At 44.8% G+C, this 13496-nt stretch overlaps 1 long non-coding RNA gene and 1 pseudogene across 2 annotated transcripts in view; one reads left to right on the forward strand and one right to left on the reverse strand.

Moving 5' to 3' along the window:
• Nucleotides 1-11112, forward strand: part of LOC309813730 — a 61309-nt gene extending 50197 nt beyond the window's left edge. Inside the window, exon 11 of the long non-coding RNA XR_014295534.1 lies at nucleotides 9447-11112. This is a non-coding gene — a long non-coding RNA (uncharacterized lncRNA). The remainder of the gene's footprint in view (nucleotides 1-9446) is intronic.
• On the reverse strand, nucleotides 5384-7571 carry LOC309813775 (protein phosphatase 1D-like; annotated as a pseudogene). The gene has a single exon. The product of its transcript is annotated as a protein phosphatase 1D-like (transcript).
• Nucleotides 11113-13496: the final 2384 nt, after the last annotated feature.

Raw genomic sequence — 13496 nt, forward strand, 5'->3', positions numbered from 1 at the left:
ATAGCCCATCTGATGAATTTACAGATGCAAAGTAACTGACTGACAAACAGCTGCTCTACCAAAACAAACCTGTAGATACAAAGTAGATGGACATTTTTGGAGAGCTGGAAACTAATTCCTATAAGTTTATAAGCCTGCTGTTGCAGGTTCATAAGATAAACCTAGTAAGTAGAATCCTGTTTCCCATGGTCAAATGCCTTTGTTGAGAGGATATTTAGCTGGATGTTATCACACTGGACTGATGCTAGGAATCAATGAAACATACACTTGATAAGAGCACAGCTACAGGTCAAAGTAAAGTTTATCTTTGACAGGAGAGTAAAAATATCCTACTATAGTATGGGATACAAGGAAGCATACTGTTATTTTTTATTTTTTTAATTTTTTTGCGGTACGCGGGCCTCTCACTGTTGTGGCCTCTCCCGTTGCGGAGCACAGGCTCCGGACACGCAGGCTCAGCGGCCATGGCTCACGGGCCCAGCCACTCCGCGGCATGTGGGATCTTCCCAGACCGGGGCACGAACCCGTGTCCCCTGCATCGGCAGGCGGACTCTCAACCACTGCGCCACCAGGGAAGCCCTTGTGTCTTTTTGAAATAGGATTTTCTGTGGATATACTCCCAGGAGTGGGGTTGCTGGATCATTTAGTAGCTCTAGTTTTAGTTTTTTAAGGAACCTCCATACTGTTCTTCACAGTGGCTCTTAACCAATTTCCATTCTCGCCAACAGCGAGGAGGGTTCCCTTTTTTCCACACCCTCTCCAACATTTATTGTTTGTAGACATTTTGATGATGGCCATTCTGACTGGTGCGATGTGATAGCTCGTTGTCATTTTCATTTGCGTTTCTCTGATAATTAGCCACGTTGAGCATCTTTTCATGTGCTTTTATTTTTTTTCCCTTAAACAGTGTGAGTAAAAGTTATCTCTTGAAATGGGCTTCTGGAAAGTCTTCCCATTTTTGAATTCTTCTTCGATGACCTACCCCAGCACGTTACTTGAGGGCAGGTATCACCTAACGCCCCTCAGGCCTTGTGAACATTAAGTGCCCAGCAGCAGCGGGTTTATAGCTGTTGTTACAGGAAGCGGCCACACGGCGGCAGGATTTCTTCATGCTCCAGTGTGGTGACTCAGGCAACCAGAGCCTTAGGGAAAGTTGTGTTCCTGGCTTGTAAAAGAGAGGGGAGTGTGCCAGCACAAGGACTCAAGGGCTTGTGCCTCATTCCTTTTTCCCCCTTACCCTGGCAGATGCCAATCCCTGCATAACCACTCTGCTGAGGGTGCTGTCGTCCGTACATGGGGCTACTCTAAGGAAGGAGGCTGGAGGTGGGGACCTTACCACTAGGGGACCTGGCGACCAGGTCCCTTGTTAACGCTCTTTGAGCCCAGAGGGTCCACCATCTTTGGGGTGCAGTAGGCTTGGCTTAGGTGTAGGAGGGCCTGCCTGGATCTGGTGATCGTAGTCCCATCTAGAGGGGACGGGGCACTCTGAGTCCGGGCAGGGCTCCATTGTTGGCACGTCCTCCCCGCTGGCTCCCTCAGCACCAGCGTACTCCAGCCATGGGACCCAAGGCTGCTCAGGCTCCAGGGATGTGACACCAGCCCAGGTCACTAGGCCTGAGGGTAACAGAGTAGGCATTTCTTTCCTTACTTTTTTTTGTGTTGTTTTTCATTTAACTTTTACTTTAACTTGGAGTAGACTTGATTTACAATGTTGTTTTTGTTTTAGGTGTACAGCAACTTGATGCAGTCATAGATATCCATATGTCTATTGTTTTTCAAATTCTTTCCCCATTTAGGTTATTACAGAGTGCTGAGTAGAGTTCCCTGTTCTGTATAGTAGGTCCCTGTTGATGATCTATTTTATATGTGTGTGTGTGTGTGTGTGTGTGTGTGTGTGTGTGTGTGTGTGTGTGTGTTAATGCCAACCTCCTAATTTATCCCCTCTGCCCACCTTTCCCCTTTGGTAAACATAAATGTCTTTTTGAAGTCTGCCAGCCTGTTTCTGTTTTGTCAAGTTGTCATTTGTATCAATTTTTACATTCCACCTATAAGTGTTATCCTATGATATTTGTCTTTGTCTGACTGTGTTCACTTAGTTTGATCACCTCTACATCCATCCATTTTGTTGCAGATGGCATTATTTCATTTTTTTAATGGCTGCATCATATTTCATATATATGTACACCACATCTTCTTGAGCACCTAACATGAGCCAAGTATTATTGTGTGGAGTTTATATTCTTTATCTCAATGGTATAATAGCTCTCTGTAGTAAGGGGTTATTATTGTCACAATTTTTTTCCCCATAAACAAATAAATAAATAAGTTTATTTATTTATTTAGTTAGTTAGTTAGCCTGTGTTGGGTCTTCGTTCCTGCACGTGGGCTTTCTCTAGCTGCGGCGAGTGGGGCCTACTCCTCGTTGCGGTGCACAGGCTTCTCTTTGCGGTGGCTCCTCTTGCTGCGGAGCACAGGCTCTAGGTGCGCAGGCTTCAGTAGTTGTGGCTCGAGGGCTCAGTAGTTGTGGCTCACGGGCTCTAGAGCTCAGACTCAGTAGTCGTGTCGCACAGGCTTAGTTGCTCTGGAGCATGTGGGATCTTGCCGTGTCCCCTGCATTGGCAGGCGGATTCTTAACCACTGCGTCACCAGGGAAGTCCTAGTGTCAGAATTTTACACATGAATACGTGGGGGTATACTGAGAGGTTTGAATTCAAATTCAGTGAGTATGTCTCCACGTGTGACCATGGTTGCACCACTTTCGTTTTTCATCTACCCCTATTGCTGTTTTGTGCCCCACTCTAGGTTCTTGAGGTAGGTATCCCAGGCTTCTCTCTCTTCACTACTCCTGGCCCTGCCGCTGAAAGACCTCCCGTGACCTGGCTCCATACACGGAGCCTGGAAGGGCCAGTCGCAGCCTCTGTCTTCCCTTCCATACTCAGAGCTGAAGATCTTACTCAGAGGCCTTACTGGTGAGGAGTCAGACACTTACAGAAAATAATAGGAACAAAAGACAGAAAAGTTGGGGAAAGCAACTTTAGAATTTATCAGAGCCTGGCGATGGGGAAGAAGGCTAGAGAACCATGCTGGCTGGCAATCGATGTTACCTAAACGAGTGTGTATGTGAAGATCTGATCGTTTATGTAGCAGAGCCAACTGTTGAGATAGGCATGTATGACAAGAAGCTGATAGCTGCTTGGACTTGCTAAAAATTGAATTAATTTTAAGCAATACAGTGTTTAGTGAGGAGAAGTGGCTATGCCTCAGTATATTTCCAATGCCAAGAATATGCTGGTACCTAATTAGGCACCTGAGTCTTGTGCCACCCTGTGATAGAATCTGCACTGCATGCCATCCATGCCAGGAGAACCAACCACCAGTCCAGCAACTGGAATGGATGAGAAGCCCTCAAATGGACACTATAAGGTGGAGGGTTATTGAGATAATACCTGAAACAATGTCCTGAGAGCACCGCGTTGCTGGATTTGACTTTAATAAAGCTTTTGCTCCAGGCATATTGATACCTCAGAAAAGCCTGTGTAATTATAACAAAATTAGAAGTTTATTTTTTCTTTACTGAGTGTTGTAGTACAATGGGAACTGACACAGCAAAATTTGTTAACATTGCTAGAAAGTGGGTTACGTCCTTCTAAATTCCACTGCATCTACCAACTTGTAGGCAATAGGGATATGGTATGACCAATTCAAATTTTATATTTTAAAATGCCACTCAGAAATGTTTAACTTAATATGATGATTTGAGCACAGACATCCAACTCTCTAATTCCCCATCCTTGTGACTGATCTTGTCCTGAAAAGAATACAAAAGAGAAGAGAACAAATAACAATACTACCTTTTGCCTCAATTCTTAAGGACTTTTCTTCATTCTTAAAGACTTGTGTAGATGGATGTGAATTGACCGTGAGGGATGACTCAAAGCCTTTTCTGAGAAAGTTTCTGTTTCTTAGGCAGCAAGTAGAGGAGATTTGAGCAAGGTTTTATTAATGTCCCTGAGTTTGGAGGAGCTAGGAGGGCATACTGAGTGACTGTTGAGGGACCAGATGAGAATGTCAGTATTTGTTGCAATAGCTCAGTAGTAATAGAAGCTCTATTAAACAAAGCCAAAGATGGACAGGTCTTCTCTCTGACTATCCTATTCTGAAGAATGGGACAAAGAAGGAAAGTACACACAACATGGCCAGATCACAGGGCTTCTCGGTCAAAGAGAAAACTGATAAAGCCAGTACCTGGTGGGTTGGCCTCATCAAATGTGAGAGACACTCTGTAGGTTCCCCTCAATTCCTGAATTCTGGTCGATCTTTATTTTTTTTGCGGTACGCGGGCCTCTCACTGTCGTGGCCTCTCCCGTTGCGGAGCACAGGCTCCGGACGCACAGGCTCAGCGGCCATGGTTCACGGGCCCAGCCGCTCCGCGGCATGTGGGATCTTCCCGGACCGGGGCACGAACCCGTGTCCCCTGCATCGGCAGGCGGACTCTCAACCACTGCGCCACCAGGGAAGCCCTCTGGTCAATCTTCGAATGGAAAAGTTGACTTGTATCAAACAGTCCTGGAGTTTACTGTCTGTGGGGAGGACCGCTCACATGGGCAATGAGCTCATATTGTCATTCACCAAAGAGTCACTTATTCTCTCTGTGGGAGGGTTATTCTTTTTTTTTTTTTTTTTTTAACAGTTCACTGATTTTGTTCGATGAACAAACATGTCCATATAATCAATGAAAACCATAGGATATATAAAATAATTTAAGAAATGTTGGGAATTAGCAGCACCATCTGTTATTGACATAGCAAGAAAAACTTCACATATTTTATGCAAACACTAGAAGAGGATATAACTACTTTTAAGACCCACTAATGCCACTGAATGTCCAGGATGATTGAGAAGGGCATCTTTTTAGGCAAACCTACCTCCTTCTACTTCAAAGATTTGGTGAGCAAATCTGATGATTAATGTTTAGAAAAAATGCTACTGAAAGAAATAAGAGATACTGCATAGTATTTTAATTAGGACAAGGAGACTAAAACCCAGCTGCTTTTGCATGGCTCAACACTTCTGCTTCTATGAAAAATTTAGTTCTGAATTATGAAATCAGAAATAAAGAATAATTTTTAAAAGACACTAGTTGTCTCTAAGAAACATTAAGTGGAACACAGGTCACTATGAAAATACATCACTTTTCCAGTTTGCTTCATAATTTACTTTAAAAAGTTGTGTAGCTTTCATCACACGTGACTTATACAAATGTCTTAATAAGCATTTTTAAAAGTTTAAATGTATTTCTAAAATCGAATAGATTCTTTTGATCTTTTTTTAAACCTTTAGCCCTGTTGTTACGTTTACTGTGTATCAGTGTAAGAGACTGAGTTTGTGTGAAGGATACAAATTTACACACATTTTATAGCAACTTATACCCTAACATCTACAAAATTCACAGGTATAATACAAGCAAGTACAAGGCCAGGATAAAACTGTTGAATTCCAAAAAGTCAAACTGTATACTATTTTTATTTTGTCCCCTTAAAAAAAGTTCAGCTTCGGCACCAAATTCATAAAGCCCTCTTAGAAGTCTGGAAAAAAAAAATTCCAGATATATTTCAGCAAACACAAACAGTTTTTCTGTGCTGGTGAAGTAAAGGATTTCCCATTTTCTTCTGGCCCCTAAGTCTGCGTCACATGGTAAGTTTAACAGAGTTCTTTCGCCGTGAGTTTGTGGGGAGGCTTGCAGGCTGAGCACTGCTGCTTCAACTTAAACCATTTCGTCTATGCTTCTTCACAAGAGGGCCAGAGTTGGATTCTTCTAATGTCCTTTTGAAGTTTGTTGGAGGGGTTCTTTCAACTTCTTGAGCTTTCATTTGACCTGGGATCGACATCTCTAAGTTTTTTTGGTCCATGATGGTGTTTGTTGAATTGGTAGGCACAAGGCCAACTGACAGGCTATTATTCAAAGAAGCATGTATCCTTAAAGTCAGGGCTTTAGTGCAATTTTCTTCAAGTGGCTCTGGATCTTTTGAGGATATGACTGCAGCCTGGACATTCCCTCGAGCTATCTCAGCTGCGACTTCTAAATAATTCTCTGAGAAGGCATTACTACGAACAAGAGCAGGTATGTGGTCCTTAGAGTTCAGCCTTGGCCATGGGTCCTCCTCCAGTGACTTGACTGGTGGTGTAGAACATGGAGAAGGAGTCATCACGCAGGTTTCTTGACTATTATAGGAAGGGCTATCAGTCAGGTTCAGGTAGAGCTCGTCTCCATTGGTGAAATCTCCCTGAGTGCCCACTCCTGGAGAGATGCAGATTACTATGGCACTAGTATTATCCGCTCGAAGCCTACGCTGCCTCCAGCGGCCTAGAGCTCGATTCACAAGCATTTTGGCACAAGACTGTCCATGCTCACCCATCAGGTGTTTTATCTCCTCTTGGTCCTGGCACATTGAGATGGCATCTTGAGGTGGAATCATATTCCAAAGACCATCACTCCCCAAGATAATATACTTGTGCTTCTGGGGATCAAGAGTGTGGACACTTGTGTCTGGTTCAGGTGACACCACAAACTCACCACTGAAGAAATCATAGCTCCAGAAATCACCAAGTGCTCTTGCTACTGCCAGAAATGGAATCTGGTCAATGACTGTGCTCCTTCTCACAGGTCCACTGTGAGTGAGCCGAGGTCGTTTCCAAACTACACGATTCACCCCAGACTTGTTCATCACGCTCCCCCCAAGTGCTTCAATTCGTTCTCTTTCCTTGGGAAGTTCTGGCTTATGGTCCTGTGTCACCTCCACCGCTCTGACAAAATCATCCTTTGGGTCATCCTGAATTCCAAGAACCACCCCTGAGTCACCCACATGAGCTACATACATCTTCAGGCCCCGTATGATGACCACACTGGCAGTTGTCCCTGACGTGCTGGGAAGACCTTTCATAGTCTTTGGCCATTCTGCCAGTTTCTTCCACATGGCGAGATGACAAGCGAGGAAGCCTTTGCGGATGGCAGCGCACACCTTCGCCGGCTCGGAAGAGGTGAAGCCCTTCTGCTTCTTGATGAAACCCCACAAGTGCTCCCGGGCAAACTGTGCCGCCTCCCGCCCGCCGTGCCCGTCGCACACGGCGAAAAAGGCCACTGAGGAACGACGGCGACAGCAGCAGCCGGGAGCCGGCGAGGCCCCGGCGTCCGGCGGCGCGTCGCAAGCCTCTCGGGCTGCCACCGCCGGGCCTTTCCCCGAGATTTCGCCGCCAGGAAAAGCCAGCGGTGACCGCTGCGGAGGCAACGGCTGAGAGAGAGACCGCCGCGGCGAGGGTTCTTCTTCAGCCGTGGGCTCGGGCTCCACCACGATCTGAGTAACGTCCTCCATGTGCTTCCTCCCGCCCTGGTCTGAGAAGACGCTCACTCCCAGGGAGTACAGCCCCGCCATGGCAGGCTGGCCGAGATCCCGCCGGTCCCACGCAGCCCGCCGAATGCGGCAGCGGGATGCACACTCTGCGCTCGCCGGCCAACTATTGTTTATCTTCGACTACGTCGAGAAGGGGGAGGGAGCGGTTCCGGGAGGGGGAGGGGCGCGCACGAGGTCGAGACTTGTCCGCCAGAGCTGGGCAGAAGCGCCAGGGGGAAAGGAGCCGACCAGCTGCGTCTTCGCAGTGCGCCTCCCGGGAGGGTTACTCTTCACACTCTGTTGAAGTCAGGCTTGGCCATGAGACTTGTTTTGGCCAATGCAAAGTGACCCTGACCCAGCCTCATGCACAGCATCCCGTTCCCTTTGAGTAGAACGCCTCCCCTTCCCGAGTTGCCTACTTAGAGAGCTGCTACTCATCCCAAACAGTCAGCTGGCTCAGAAGCCTTAGCCCACCTATTCAGGCAGGTGTCAAGCAGCCTGCTCATTCCTTTGTGGTAGCTCTGGTCATATTATTCACTTCCACACCTTCTCTCTCCCACCTGGAGATCCTTGTGGGCAGAGGATAATGTTCTAGTCATCTTTGTCACCCTGGCACCTTATACAGTTCATGGCACATAGGAGATACTTAATAAATCTTGGATCAAGTGAGTGAATGAAATGATTTCTGCAATCAGTAGTTACAGCATATATTGGACAGTTCAAGCACGTCAACATTCATTTATTCGGCAGACATTTATTAAGCTCATTCTTTGTGCCAAGCATCGTGATAGGTGCCAAGATTACATTTGTGAATAAGTTAGTCCTGGCATCTGTCCTCATATTGCTTAGGAAACCTACGAGAAGATAGACAGCCATATACAGTGGAAGGCAGGAGTCTGGCAAGAAATACAGTTTCATGAATCCCACCCACATTGAAAGATCAGAGAGCAGAATATAGGAGTGGGGTGGGGGACTTCCCTGGTGGTGCAGTGGTTAAGAATCCGCCTGCCGTTGCAGGGGACACAGTTTCGAGCCCTGGTCCAGGAAGATCCAACATGCTGCGGAGCAACTCAGTCCGTGTGCCACAACTACTGAGCCTGCGCTCTAGAGCCCTCAAGCCACAACTACTGAGCCCACGAGCCACAACTACTGAGCCTGCGTGCCACGACTGCTGAAGCCTGCACGCCTAGAGCCTGTGCTCCACAACAAGAGAGGCCACTGCAGTGAGAAGCCCGCGCACCGCAATGAAGAGTAGCCCCCGCTCGCTGCAACTAGAGAAAGCCCACGCGCAGCAACAAAGACCCAGCGCGGCCATAAATAAATTTATTTTTATTTTTTAAAAAGGGCCTTCCCTGGTGGCGCAGTGGTTGAGAGTCCGCCTGCCGATGCAGGGGACACGGGTTCGTGCCCCGGTCTGGGAAGATCCCACATGCCGCGGAGTGGCTAGGCCCGTGAGCCATGGCCACTGAGCCTGCGCGTCCGGAGCCTGTGCTCAGCAACGGGAGAGGCCACAACAGTGAGAGGCCCGCGTACCGCAAAAAAAAAAAAAAAAAAAGGAGTGAGGTGGGGCTTGCTCAGGTTAAGATCTGTACAATGCCTATGGCAAGAGGTTGTTGAATTAATGCCTGTTATGAAGCTAGGAGGCCCTAGAGGCACAGTGGGCTCAGAGCCACAGATCTTGGTGAGGAACAGATTATGGGAACAACTGTACTCATTTTCCTGAATGTGTCTTAGTCCTCTCTCCACCCTTGTGAAGCCAGGACATGATACAGCAGTTAGGAAAAACCCCAGGCTGAATCAAAGCACAGAACAGCTTCCATATGGAATGTTGGCCACGCAGGGGTGCTATTTACTTCTTCAAATCCTCATTATTTAACACATTTCTCTTATACTCCTGATTCTGGGACTAGCCTAGGTGGTCTCTGTCAAACCCCACCTGCCAGCCTTGAAGTTCAGCACACTTCCTCATTTTTATGCCTTCTGAGGGGATTGCTGTCTGTGACTGGGGAGAGCAATTCAGGATACACATTACTATGCGTTCTCGGAATTCATCCTCAGGTCTTAAATGGTGTGATCAGCTGGACAGTGTCTCCTGACCTTGAGAAGGAGCGATTGGCATTAGGAAGCACGCTGAGCTGATGCTGCCCTGCCCTTAGTCTCTAGACTGCTGCTTGGTTCCAGGAACGAGGTAAGAGAATCATCATAGCTTTTCTGAGGGCTCTGTGAGCAAGGCCTTGATGAGGCTGGAAGAGAAGACAGCTGTCGTTTGATGAGCACCCATTAGGTATTAAGTTCCTTCCATTCATTGTCTATGTAAAACTTTCTAATAAACTTCATGAGGTAGGCATTATACCCCCATTTTATAGATGAGGAAACTGAGGCTGGATGGGTACATTATTTGTCCAAGGTTATACAGCCCAAAGTGGTGAAATTCGGTTTTAAAACCAGGTCTGTCTCTCTCCGCAGCTCCAAATTCTCTTTCTTCATGTGATTTGCAAGATAGAGCCCCTGCCCTTGTAGCATTTGTAACTTGCTTAAGGAGACAAGATTCCTGAAAGTATGTTTAATAAAAAGAGGTGACAGCAACTCAAAGTTGATGAAAGAGAGCTACTTTTATTGACACGGGAACGGCCACAAGATATTGCTAAGTAAGGAAAGGCACGCTTGAGAATAGCAAGGTAGGCTCCAGTGGAGGCAAACAGTGAGGTGTATCGTGCCCCCTACCCAGATCAAGATAGCCCAGACGGCTTCCTCACGTCTTCTGCCAGTCAGCCTCCTCCCAAGGGTCAACCACTGTAATGATTTCTCTTACTATAGGTTAGTGTAGATGACAAAGAAAATAATTTAGTATCTGCTCTTTTATGTTTAGATGCTTTTACCACATTTTGTCTGTGAGGTTTATCCATGTTGTTACGTGTAGCAGAGGCTTTTTAAAATTGCTGAGTACTATTCCATCGACTGAATATACCACTGGTTGATGGATATTTGGGTGGCTTCAGATTTGGGGCTTTTGTAAATACTATGAACGTTCTTTTACATGCCTTTTGACTGACCTATTCATGTATATCTCTTGAATATCTATAGGTAGATAGATACATTGATATAATTTTATATTAATTAATTATTATATGAGTGGAATTGCTACATCATACAGGTTAGGCATATGCTTGGCTTAGACAGATACTGCCAAAAGTTTTACAAAATAGTTGTAATGAAGTATCCTGCTTCCAGCAGTGTATGAGAGTCTTAGATACTCTGCAACCTCCTCCTTCATAGTCTTTTCTAGTTCCCCGAACATGGATTGAACCCATGCCCTCTGCATCGGCAGGCGGACTCTCAACCACTGGACCACCAGGGAAGCCCCTGGGTAGTCTTTTTAATATTAGCCATTCTGGTGTTAGTATAGATGTAACATGTTATGGTTTTAATTATATTTCCCTAATGACTAATGATGTTGAGTACCTTGTTCATATCCTTATTGGCCATTTGGATATTCTTTTTGTGTAGGTAGTAGCGTTGGGGTGAGGGTTCTAACTGTGCCTGCAGGGGCTGGCATGGTTTGAACTTCCACTGGCACCAGGAGAGGGAGCCCGCAGGGTTTCTTACAGGCCTGTCCAGGTGTGGGGCAATAGGAGAAGAGGGGGAAAAGAGGCTTGAAAGCTGTTAGTGATCAAATATCAGTAATGAAGTTATACTCTTTATTACAGTGTTGCTCAGATCTGTGGTGATAAGATAATAAATCTGAAATAGCCAATACTTACCTTGTTGCCTACACTTGGAACACAAGATAAATAAGTTTGAAAATGAGATACTGATTATCTTAACTCTCTGGTCTGGACCAGGGAACTAGCCTTTAAATGTGGTATGTCCTGCTTGGCTGAGCTGTGACTGTTTTACAGGTGAGAACTGGTGGTAGAATTTCAGAAAAAAAAAATGCAGCCGTGACAGAAGCATGGAGCCTTGACTCCCCAAATAGTAATAAGCTTAAAGAATATGTCTTATGTAAATTATTTCTTCTCAATTCTCAGAGACTGTGGAATAGAGAGGGAAGGCATCATATTATATTTGCTTTTATAAGGAATATAAATGTTAATTAGCTTGCCCATAGTTACTGCTTTCTGGAGCAGTAATTTCAGACAAGGATTTTGAAATACAAAGTCAAAGTGTATTTAAACATTTTAATAATGATTTAATTATTTTAATGTTAAAGTACATGCTGACCATAAGGTGGTTTACAGCCTCATCCCTGGTCATGTGCCTTGAGTCTAAATTTTCTCTGACCTGCCATTAGAGACAAAGTTTAAGAATTACTGCATAAGGGATGCACCTCTTAATAAAACAAGGTCCTAATGTTCCAGAAACAAAAGGAGCCACCTGGAGGGCGCAAAGGGCAGTGGGACTGGCAGGCCCTAACTCACCCCTCTATAATTTGTTGTCTTTCTCTTAGAGTTACTGAATTTTCTCCTCTTTGACAGTGTGTCTGACCCTTAGTTTACTCAGATATGGTTCCTCTCTAGCCAAGGCAAGGACAAAAATCCATTTTACACTTTTCCCCAATTCCATGAGTGGTGCAGCCTAGATTTTGAGGCTTACTTTTTCCATCTATAAAATGGAGACTATAACATCTACTTGTGGGGCCATTATAAATATTTTTAAAGAAATTAAATGCGCATGAAGAAACCTTGCACTATATACCTGATCATTGTGGATGCTCAGTAAGTGTAGCTAATTACTCATTGAATCCATCCATTCTGGAAATTGATATAACTGATATAGACTCCGAGGTTCCTTTAGGCAAGGGTGACTAACCCCCTGGTTTGCTCACTACTGTCCCAGTTTTAGCACTGAAAGTTTAGCATCCCAGGAAACCCCTCCTCAGGACACAAAAAGTCCCAGTTTTGGGTGATGGATGCAGAAGTCTGGGGGAGAATATAGAACCCCACAAGGCTACCTGAAAAATAGGGGCTGAAATCAATACGATTTTTAGTGTCAGATGGATATGGCATAGATTATCTGCCTTCTGTAGTTGCTGTTGCTTATTTTTTTCCCTTACCATTGATGCAGGCAACCATGATTTATGGTTCACAAAACTGGAGCATTCATTGTAACGTCACTCCAAATGATGTGACTTAAATGTCCACCTTAAGTGTGTTGTAATCATGAGCACTAACAGTCTATTTTTCATTTTGCTTGTGGATTAACTATTGGACTTTGTATTGAGATAGTGCTAGTTTAATTTTTGACACTGAATATCATGACCATGTTTTCTAAGAGTTCAGATAATGAAAACAAGAATGATTATCCTACCAGTGCCAGTATGACACAGACATCACTGAAAAAGAAGGCTAAATGACTCATTTTTTTATTGAAATATAGTTGATTTACGATGTTGTGCCAGTCTCTGCTGTTCAGCAAAGTGACTCAGTTATACACATACATACATTCTCTTTTTTTATATTCTTTCCCATTATGGTTTATCCCAGTAGATTGGATATAGTTCCCTATGCTATACAAGAGGACCTTGTTGTTTATCCATTCTAGATGTAATAGTTTGCATCTACTAACTCCCAGTCCATCCCTCTCCCTCTCCTCTTCCCCCCTGGCAACCACAAGTCTGTTCTCTATGTCTGTGAGTCTATTTCTATTTTGTAGATAGGTTCATTTGTGGCATATTTTAGATTCCACATATAAGTGATATCATATGGTGTTTGTCTTTCTCTTTCTTAGTATGATAATAACTAGTTGTATCCATGTTGCTGCAAATGGCATTCTTTCTTTCTTTTTTATGGCGGAGTAGTATTCCATTGTATATATGTACCACATCTTCTTTATCCATTCATCTGTTGATGGACATTTAGGTTGTTTCCATGTCTTGGCTATTGTGAATAGTGCTGCTGTGAACATAGGGATGCATGTATCTCTTTGAATTAGAGTTTTGTCCAGGTACATGCCCAGGAGTGGGATTGCTGGATCATATGGTAATTCCATTTTGAGTTTTCCGAGGAACCCCCCTACTGTTTTTCATAGTGGCTGCACCAACTCACATTCCCACCAACAGTGTAGGAGGGTTCCCTTTTCTCCACGCCCTTTCCAGCATTTGTTATTTGT

This window comes from Mesoplodon mirus, assembly GCF_964341445.2.
Source record: "Mesoplodon mirus genome assembly, chromosome: 12".
Taxonomy (NCBI): Eukaryota; Metazoa; Chordata; class Mammalia; order Artiodactyla; family Ziphiidae; genus Mesoplodon; species Mesoplodon mirus.